The 10843-nt window shown below is 48.7% G+C and overlaps 1 pseudogene; it reads right to left on the reverse strand.

The window, feature by feature from the left end:
* Positions 1-619: 619 nt before the first annotated feature.
* On the reverse strand, positions 620-7406 carry LOC119095009 (keratinocyte-associated protein 2-like; annotated as a pseudogene).
* Positions 7407-10843: the final 3437 nt, after the last annotated feature.

Consider the following 10843-nt stretch of genomic DNA (forward strand, 5'->3'; position numbering starts at 1 on the left):
TCATCATATCATTCAGTGGCATGACGAATGTGTAAAATACAGAACGGCTTTCCTGTGCTTGCATTTCTGAACCAGTTGGTACGCACACATCGTAGTTAAGGAATACGATGTTGAATAGACCGAAAGCATTTTCATGCATCTGTATGAAAAAATAATGAGTAATCCACAAACACTATGGATAAAAATTATGCAACAAATGCACCAAATGATCCGAATGACCCATACTTCTGCCCTCGCTGATCCGTGAAACGACACGGAACCGAGTCATAGATATTCGGCAGCCATTAATAATCGCAGATATCACACAACAGCCAACGCGACTTGAAACTTCGCCGAAGTAGACATGCGCACGGCCGAGACGATGTACCGGGCGAAACGACAATGGCCTCCAACAGGCCGCGGTCCCACCGCCCCCCCCCCCCCCCATGGCCCCATGACGCGTGGGTGACGGCCAGCTGCCCCCTGTGAGTTGGGCAGGCGCGGCACCCTTCAACCCGGGGCGCTCATCATGGGGCACCGGCGATGCTGAACTTGAAGACAGCGAGGGATCGAGAGCGCGCCACCCAGGATGTGGAAACAGAGTCGTGAGTTCACATCCGCTCCATTATTGGGCATGCCATCACACCCTGCGCCATCGCAGAACGTAAGGTGTGGATAGTGCTGACAGAACGGCTCATACTGAGAGCTAGACAACGATTAGTCATGATGACTCCTCGATGTGCACCCTTTGATTAGAACCCATATAGATGCATCGAAATGGAAACAGAAGCAGAGAGAAGGGGGCTTGACTGCCATTGGCCGCCCTCTACGCCAGTGATGACGTGCACTGTACGCGTACCACCGATCTGCCGGCCTGCTTTCGCCCGATGCGAAACAATGCCTTTGGAATGAATGTGTATTTTGCCTTTGTTGCGTATTGCAGCTCACATACGTCACGCGTGGAAAACAAGTGAAGGCTCGTGTCTTGAACTCAGCTATTAAGTGAGCACACGCGCGTGCCACACTTCCACGTAAACCAAACAGCATCAACATGTTAGGATCACGGACCATGGCCATTTCGGACATAAAACAAAGAGCATTAACCCCCAAGCAACGTGAATTTAGCGCAAAGCCCAATACGAGCAGACAACACACTGCCAGACAAGCAAGCTGTCATCACACCTTATTCTCTCCAGTATGAGCGCTTTCGGGTAACCTTTACAAAACCTTGAGCAGACAGCACTATCGCAGTGCTCTCCTCCGCTCATTGCCCCTCCCCCCCCCCCATCCCCGCCCCGGCGTTAACTGCAGCAAACCCTTTGTGCATCCCAAGCCCGAGGCGCGGGTCCCATCGCCATCCTTTACATGACGCCACCTGCGCCACGGCCGACGAGGTGCAGTTTCATCGCCGCTTCTTAGATGCGCCACCTGCACCACGGCCGGCGCGGCATAAGCGGCCTGGGATAGCCGGTTCATGTAGTACAGGATGGCCAGGGACGAGATGAGACTGAAACAAGGAGACGGGCGTCAGTTGCCGCCGCTGCGGGGAGTGTGCCGGGAGACGGGCGTCAGCTTGACACCGCTGCAGGAAGTGGTGCTGAGAGACAGGCGTCAGTTGCCGCCGCTGCGGAGAGTGGTGCCGGGAGACGGGCGTCAGCTGACGCCGCTGCGGGAAGTGGTGCTGAGAGAACAGGCGTCAGCTGCCGCCGCTGCGGAGAGTGGTGCCGGGAGACGGGCGTCAGCTGACACCGCTGCGGGAAGTGGTGCTGAGAGACAGGGCGTCAGCTGCCGCCGCTGCGGAGAGTGGTGCCGGGAGACGGGGGTCAGCCAACGCCGCTGCGGGGAGTGGTGCCGGGGTAACGGGGGGTTAGTCGCCGCCGCTGCAGGGAGTGGTGCCGGGAGACGGGCGTCAGCTGACACCGCTGCGGGAAGCGGTGCCGGGGGACAGGGGTCAGCCGCCGCTGCGGGGAGTGGTGCCGGGGGACAGGGGTCAGCCGCCGCTGCGGGGAGTGGTGCCGGGAGACGGGCGTCAGCTGACGCCGCTGCGGGAAGCGGTGCCGGGGGGACAGGGGTCAGCCACCGCCGCTGGCGGGGAGTGGTTGCCGGGGGACAGGGGTCAGCCGCCGCTACGGGGAGTGGTGCCGGGAGACGGGCGTCAGCTGACGCCGCTGCGGGAAGCGGTGCCGGGGGACAGGGGTCAGCCACCGCCGCTGCGGGGAGTGGTGCCAGGGGACAGGGGTCAGCCGCCGCCGCTGCGGGGAGTCGTGCCGGGGTACGGGGGTCAGCCGCCGCCGCTGCCAGGAGTGGTGCCGGGGGGACGGCAGTCAGCTGACACCGCTGCAGGGGCCAGCACCAACTGGCGTGCGAGCAGTGCCAGGGACGGCTCCTGCCATGCCGTGCGGTGGACACGCCGCGAAAGGTTCCTGAGCAACGGCGAATGCTTCTTAGGCAGAGCCTGTGGTGTTACAAATGGCTAGCAAATGACAGCGAGGACAGTTCTGAGACAAAATCCTCTGATCCTATCCGACTCAGCGATGTAGCTTCTCTTAATTAATGCTCCGTATGATCGTGGATGATGAAGGCAGACACTCACCATAAGAACAGCGTAATCACCGCGCGTGAAGTGAACATCACATGCACCGCCTATATTTTGATGCTGCAGTCCAAGCAAAATTCACTCCTATCGGACCCACACCTTTGAAGGAGGGGACCACTAAAGCCCGTACCATACCACACCCGATAAACGGGATGTCGGCTTACTCGAATTTCCCACTCGATACAGGATATCCAGGTTCGCTTGTATAATCTGTGTGCTGTGTCTAAATGCAGAGTGTGCTGCAACTCTGTCTAAATGCGGAGTTGCAGACCGTTGACTTCCACACAACACATGTGGGAATTAACTATTGTTGTTTGTTGGTGTCTTGGGGCGCATCGACTGCAATGATCATGTTGCGTCCATGTGTTTTCAAGTAAAACAACACCTGACAACCGTTTTTACCCAGGTTCAAAGGCTGAATGGAACAGCAATGCTTCGAAGCTATCAAAATGCGGGGCCCTAGGATAATGCGCATAACTTTTCACGTTTTTCGACTTAGGCCAAAACTATCGATTGGATGAATTTCTAGGATCAATGCCGTCGTTAAACAGTGCTTATTGTGTGAAATTCCAAGCGCGCGAACCGAATTTGCAACGAAAGTTCAACGTGTCAAAATGCTCGGCAAGGCCGTCCTACCCTCAAACGTCACCTGACCTAAGCGTGGCCACTGCCACCGGCCGCAGGCCACCGTGTCCAGGAGCGAACAGGGAGCGCACATAGCGACTCGAACCAAAATAAAGCGACTTGTATCTTATGGTTCATCATCGTCTTCAAAGCATCTCATCCATCATCATGCGTTGACAATGCACTTCTGCCGTTGCACTTGTGTGTTAGTGGGTAAACTTAGTGTGCTAGGTAGGGGGTGGCAAGCAGATTTTGTTGTAATGTTGTATCAATGTATGTGTGAGTGTAGTATCTATGATAAATGTGTAGCGTGTGCCTGTGTGTAGAAGTGTAATTGATGATCGACAATACGTAATCTGTAGAAGTGTACACACAAGCTCAGATGGGCCTCAGTGCCTTGTACGAGAACATTCCATGAATTACATTCTATTTTATGACCCTACCCGCCACGGTTGGGTGTGCCGGAAGGCAGGCGCACTCACCAACTGAGCTGACTGGGACGGCTTGAGATGTACACTGAGGTTAATTCACACTTAGTGCAGTGTGCGTACTACAGAAGCAGAAACTCAGGACGTACCACATGATCCGAGCGTGACCGCGCTCCAACGGTTTCCTGCAAACCACTACCAGTTCACCACGATATCCCCCCGCGCACTCCCATTCTGCAGATCAGAGGAGTTGAAGCCCTCCCCCCAACATTCCCGCCCACCTACTCGACCACCGTTCCACCCACCGCCGGCGTCTCTGCCGCGCCGCCGTCCTCACCAGACTGTGGTGCAGACCCTGTGGATCATGCCTGCCGCCGTGCACGCGATGGCCAGGCAGAGCAGCACCTCCAGCAGCTTCGTCTGGAAGCCCTTGCCGAAGAGGGCTGCTTCCAGATTGCCTACAGCCGTCAGCATGAAGAGAAATAGCAGCGAGCTGGCTGCGCCGGCGGCCACTGTCAGCGACGGCGAGGCGGGACAGCTGTGGCTTCAGCAGCTGCAGGCCGGCGAACAGGCCCACCGCTAGCAGCAGCGACAGCACCAGCGACGTCTGGCTGTTGACCGCTGTCGGAGGTGGACAGATGGCAGGTATCTTTACGAAAATGTTTCGTTTTTCAGATTTTACTGCAGGCTTTCCTGACTGAGGCAGCAGTGCGCTCATATGATAAGCATTACATAAGATTTACAATGGGCGCTTCATTGGTCTTATTTCATTCTTTGATGGCAAGTAGCAAAAAGGTGACCATTTGAGACTGTCAAATCGATCCTTCCTCATCCGCGTTACGCTGCGTAACCATTGGCTGCTTTGTATCTCCAACCATCATATACCTGGTTTACTGCACAATAAGACAAAAGAGGGGCACAAGTTATTGGCACCCACTGGAAAAATAACATCCAAGCACACAACGTATACCAATGATGAATTAATTCAATATAAAACTCACGAGACATAATTCAGGCCGCGCACCCGTTGTGCACATTAAAAATGCTTATGAGGAACTTGAAACTTGCCCCCAAGCAGTGTGGCAAGCAGCTTAGAACCTAGTCCTACCCCCAAATTGGATTTCATCAGACTTCAGGCATATTACTTTTGCCATCCTATACTTTGCATAGGCATATCTTTGCATTGCTCTTTTAAAGAATAAAATGCAATTTTGTCACAATCATGTCAAAGAAAAGAGGGGAGTGGCACAACTGGTGAACAATTAATGTAATAGGCAGGAAAATGGTTAGAGCATACATCATTTACCTATATTTACAATAATCCCACAAACCTATGTGCCTCACAGGGCAGCCTTATGCAATATTTAGACATGCACCTGATTTCCAAGGGTGGATCCAGGATCCCATTAAGTTCTATGGTTATTGGATCCTGGATCTTTTTCGGGACTGCAGGCAAATGACTGCTTACTACTTGGTCATTTCAAACACTCATAGCTTTTCATATGCCTGGGCTGCTTGTACTAAGATTTACAACAGCAAATACCGAGCCATACACAGTCCTGTCCATGAAATCCAGCAGAGGAAGCACTTGAAGAGCAAAAAGCAGAATGCACAAAGGTTTAAGGTTTTGTGCAAAGGAACTAAACCACAAGGGAGCATGAAGTGCTACTTTGTGGCAGAGTTCAGCTGATGGTGTTACTTATGTGCTGGATGAGCATCTGTAAATAATCAACAAGTACACGTGGGTCACAAATCAATAAGCTCCTTTCAATAGCAGCCAGCATTAAGCATATCTCTGAGTCTGAGTCTGAGTATGAGTCTGAATCTGAGTCTAAGAGTCTGAACCCCTAGGTTTGGGTTCGGCATGTAGACTTTGGGGCCCCAGGCTCAAATAGATTGGTCCCTTTCACAGATGAATCTGACCATGCTCAGATTAAATTGGACTCAACTCAGACTACTTAAGCCCATATAAGAGCAGATTCAAACTCAGGCTGATAAATTATAAAATGGTAGCAGAACTGCAAACTCCTTTGCTCTCCTCTTTGCATTTTCCCCTGATAGTCTGGTGGGGGCAGACTATGGTTCTATTCCACCTGGCACAACTGGCACTATAACCAAAGTGAACCCACAAGGCTGGGGGGTGGGGGGGAGGGGGTTGGAGGGGTGGGGGGTAGGGAGCAATACAGCAACATGTTCAAAAAAGTGGGCCTCCAACAGAAATTTCAGACTTCTATGGCATGCATTGTTACCACACACATGTTGAAACCTGGCATTATTGGTGGATCAGGCCCACAATAACACATCAGCTGGAAGCCTTCTAATGACATCATGTCATGCTGCTTTTTGGAAGGCTGTGGAGCTTTCGTTCATACACACAGCATTTAAGAACTTTCTTACAATGGAGCCAGAACTGATTTCTTTGAAATATGTCTAGTGCAATTAGAGACCAAATAACATCTTGCCCTTGAACTGCTGCATTGCCACCTCTGAACTTAAATGGAAAATGCTGTCCCTGGGTTCCTCCAGGGCCTCTCCTTGCTGTGGCTAGTGCAGTCTCAGGCTGAGTCTATTAGGTTAGCCTTTGGACTTACAAAGGAGTCAGAGCTGAGCATTGGGTGCACCTATTCTAAATATCCTGATTTCTTATGTAAACATCAAGTGCTGAAAACAGGGATTTATACCATGGAGATCATGCTTTCAAATATTAAAAACCACTGTTGAATCCTGAAAGCCATTTTCTGAATAGATCAAAGCACACTGAAATATGTTCTTGTTATATTTTCTTGAAATAAACTACAAATAAACTAGACATGATACCTATATAAGATTACTGCATTCCAATTTCTGCAGCCTATCTTTTGGTCTCTACAATGAACTCATCACTGCCAGTCCAAATTGCTGCGATAACTGACCTTATTCGACTCCACAAAAGCTCTGCTGCTTTACAGCAGTAAAGCAGCCTTTGACTTGTTTCTTATATTGTTCTGGCATAATGATGCAATAGTTTGGGAAAAAAGGGCATGGTATCCTGAAGAAAAAGGATAGAGCAGATCCTTAAAACATAATATGTATTTATCCTTGCAAATGTCACCCTGCAGGTATCTACTTCACTCACATGAACTTGCAATGTTCAACGCACTTTCAAATGCTGTAACTGTGGTAAAATTAAGTTGTGATGCATAATGACATGTGGAAAACTCAATGCTAAGATAATAAATTTTGAGCAGAGCAGTGCAGACATAACTAGTATGGGCAAATTAGATTGTCAGGAAATCCTAGAGCACTCCAGTCAAGAAATCATCAGCCCCTGCCCTAGGCAGAAAAGCTGGCACCCCCAATTTGGGGCTGGATTGGACACTGCCCCAAGTGTCTTGTCACTAGTCTGCTACCTTCTACAAACTGGGCCTTGATAAATCGTGTTGCAAGTCTGACCCTTCAGCAGATGGGGTGCGTAGCTCACGCGGGTTTGGACTGCCTATCACATTGAAGAGAAACACAAAAAAGCTTACACGAATACAAATTATTATGACATGCCACAAGGCAAACAGAAAACAACCAAGCAGGGCAGCAAAGAGATACCGGTATCACTTGCAGAGCACAGATTTTGAGCGCATTGCTGTGCATATGCTCGGGGGACGTTTGTAAAATTTCAGCGGTCACAGCTGTGGATGCCCAAATTGATCTGTACAGGCACTACTACACATTTCAGAAACTTACACATTTCGTCGATTACTCGCACAATAAGAAGAAAATGCCGACGCCGAGCTAGCACACCCCACCCGCCCCGAAACCCAGACTTGCCGTGCCGGCAAGACGAGCGTTTTACCACCCTCAGCAAAAAAAGCGACACATGAATGCACTAAAGTACTGTTTGATTCGATACCACGCTAGTTATGTTTGAATGACGTCATGAAACCATATTGCAAATACGTTTTAAACACACTTACACCTAGCTTTTCTCGTTCTAGGCCTCACGTTAAAATAAAGTGGAAGAATGTGTTTGAATGAAATTATACGCATATATGAAGTAGACTCAGAAATATTTTATATCATTTGGAAAAATCAAAGCCCTGATGGCAATACACCTTCACCATGGCACGCAATCGGTTTGCGATTAAAGAAACTGCCTTTGAAAAGTTTTTTTGATAATAAGGTGCCTCACGCGTCTTGATGACTTTAAACCGATGTCAAAGAAGCAGTTCAAACTTATTCTCAAAGAGCTGTTCCAAGCAGGAACGCCTAATGTGGTATTTGGTAGCGTTGAGCGGATGCCGGCTAGCAGAAGCGCGCCGTATATCGTAATTACTGCGCCATGGAGGTTTGTGTTATGAGCGTCAGTAACCCGTATCGTACGAGGCGCGGCCGGGGCATTACAAACGGGGTCGAAGAGGTGCCTTTGTGTGGGCTGATACATATTGGGGTGTGAGCCTGTGAGTGTTATCCAGCAAGTGAGCGAATCGTCGCTTGTATGGCGCCCTGGATGCCTAAGCCTTTTGGTTTTTGGTGGTTGTCGGTGTTCAGATGTTGGTACCTGTGGCGTCGATTGTGGTTTGCGAGAAAGTGGCCTGGCAGTGGTCTGTTCGGTTAATTCTGACTTGATCCCACCTTCTGTAAGACTGGTGAGCTGTCACTGTCAGCTGCACTGGAATGTTGTTGAAATCGATAGTTATAAGTGGTGGCCACATCACACAACAAACAGTTCTATTCTTCATTCCCTGCTTATTAGGTAGGCATATCCCACTGATCATGCAATTATATTTGGTGCCAAACTGTTGCATGATGTATAGTCAACAGTAATTGCATTCATTGCTGAACTTTTTACACTATTAGCCCCATCTCTTGTGTTCCTTTAACAGCACAGCATCACTTCTTTTCAATATGGGTAATGCTATGATGACCAATCAAGTATATCACATGATGCTGATTACATGTTGCTCAAGTTCAGTCTTGCAAGTATATTCTTAAGAATTAGGGCCAGTTGCCTGCAGCTGCCAGATTACCTCAAATTGAGACAGCAGAAAAGAAAAGGATTTGAAAAGCATTTTGAATAAACAATCCTAATAATGTCATCCACATTCATTGTTTATTACAATGTTGTTTAGATCTCTTCTCAGTCCACTGAACATTTAGTGCTGGCCAAGTATTCATCTAGCCTGCTATTGAAAAATCTATGATAATGCAGCTTTGGCACTAGATGGCAGATTGTTTTCAGAATAGTGGCTTCAAATTGCCTGTGGAATAGCATTTCTTGAGTTGGGCTCTGAAGTGATGGGCTCTTGTTTGTTGCACATGGGGAATAATCCCAAACCTGTGGTTAATACTGCACTTAGTTTATAGACCACCCTTTTGCTGTGATGTTTTTAAGGCTGAGGAAGTGAGGAATGAGGCCATCCCTAACTAATCATAACTCAGACTTGCCTTAGTAAAGAAAAGCATGGCGTGGGATGGCATCAACATAAGTACCATATTTCCGAGCTAATGCAGGCATAGTAAGAACCATGAACTGGCTTTTACTGCTAGTTGTCCTTGTATTCTTGTCAGCCACTTTTATTTAACCAGCCCTTCTGAGCAGGCAGTATCTAATTCAAGTCACAGCCATCTTTTGCACATATTTCTCCTTTCTGTATTCAGTATTTGTCATGTCTGGGAGTCAACTCACATATAGATCTTGTAGATCTGGAACTGGATGCCTGCAAGCATGTTCATATTCCATGCTGCTGGTATGCAAAACTGTGCCAGCTAGGAGTTGGAAAATCTCAGAACTCATCAGTTTTAGGCAATTTTTTTTTTGATAGAGCATGAACAGAGAGCTCAAACCATGCCAATATAACTTTACCTTCAACCTTGTTGTAGTTCAATGTAGTTTGCCTGGCCAGACATCTTCCTGATTTTGGGTTATAAATGTGGAAGCCCCCCCTCCCCTCCACACACACACTTGTAGAACAGTGCAGTGTCAACAGTACATTGTACAATGTCATCAAGAAGTTTGGGGTTTAAATGACACCATGTAGAAGCAATCTGTTTTCTTGTTAACTTGTTTCTTGTCTTTCAATGTTCACCCTGCAGTATCCAGTTTGGGTATAATTCTGCTTATATAATATGGCATAATAATATTTGGTATATTTTCTGTCTTTGTTTGGGTTTAAGATAACACCTAGATCAGACTTGGTTCATGACTGCTAGGATTCATACCAAGTGGTGAAGGGCTTATGACTTAAGGCTGAAGGCTGTGGACTGACTGGGGTTCATGCTTTGTGAAGAGCTGTTGTACACTAAAACAGCAGGACTTTGGCTGGGATTAAGGACTAAATATACCTTCAGGCAGGACAGGACACAGTTGGGTACACTTTGTGGGCAGGACGCTGCTTTGTGACTAAGAACTCATGCTACATATACTGGTACCGGACCTGCGATTCATCTGTGAATGACCTCTGTGACCCATTTTAGGTTGCACTGGCTGATTCACACTTGAGCTTGTGGCCCAACATAACTAACTCAAAAATAAAGGTCATAGTTTTATGTTGGTGATATGAAACAGACAAATATAAAGGTGTTTAACATAGTTTTTAGATGCTGTTTGGACACTGTAGAAATGGGACCTGGTCAGAACAATGGGTGATCAGTTTGAATAAGCACTGTAGGCTCGTGCCCCGGAAGTGGCCGTATCCGATCCCGTCTTACGGCCAGCGTACTTCGGTGACCGGCGTAGGCTCGTACCCCGGAAGGGAGCGTATCCGGTGCCGTCTCACGGCCAGCGTACTTCGGCGACCCACGTCGGTCCTGTGCCATTGGGAGTGGATCAGAGACTCTGTTAGCGTGGCCAGACATGGGGACGTTTTTCAAGGCGATGGTGGTGGTGGTGGTGGTGGTTTGGGGTTTTGGGGTGCATCGACTGCTGTAGGTCATGCAGCGCCCATACGTCTTTCAAGGCATGCACAGTGTTTGTTTGATAGGTCATGGGCACATATATTCGCGCGGTGCACGGGTGATACAGGTCTCTAGCATGTGTGACTGGGCTCTGCTATCGGCATCGTCATGACATTGCCGATGGTAGCCGCCGAACAATACGCATTGTGTCTGTGGGCGCACGCAACTGCGACAGTCAGGGATGACGAAATGGGCAATGCGTAGCATGCTCTAGAAGTTTTGAAAAAAAACTTTGTAGAAAAACCAAGAGAATGGAGAGGTAGGCGCGTTGATACCTCGGCGACGTGCC

Source organism: Pollicipes pollicipes, unplaced genomic scaffold, assembly GCF_011947565.3.
Source record: "Pollicipes pollicipes isolate AB1234 unplaced genomic scaffold, Ppol_2.1 Scaffold_4219;HRSCAF=4965_pilon_pilon_pilon, whole genome shotgun sequence".
Taxonomy (NCBI): domain Eukaryota; kingdom Metazoa; phylum Arthropoda; class Thecostraca; order Pollicipedomorpha; family Pollicipedidae; genus Pollicipes; species Pollicipes pollicipes.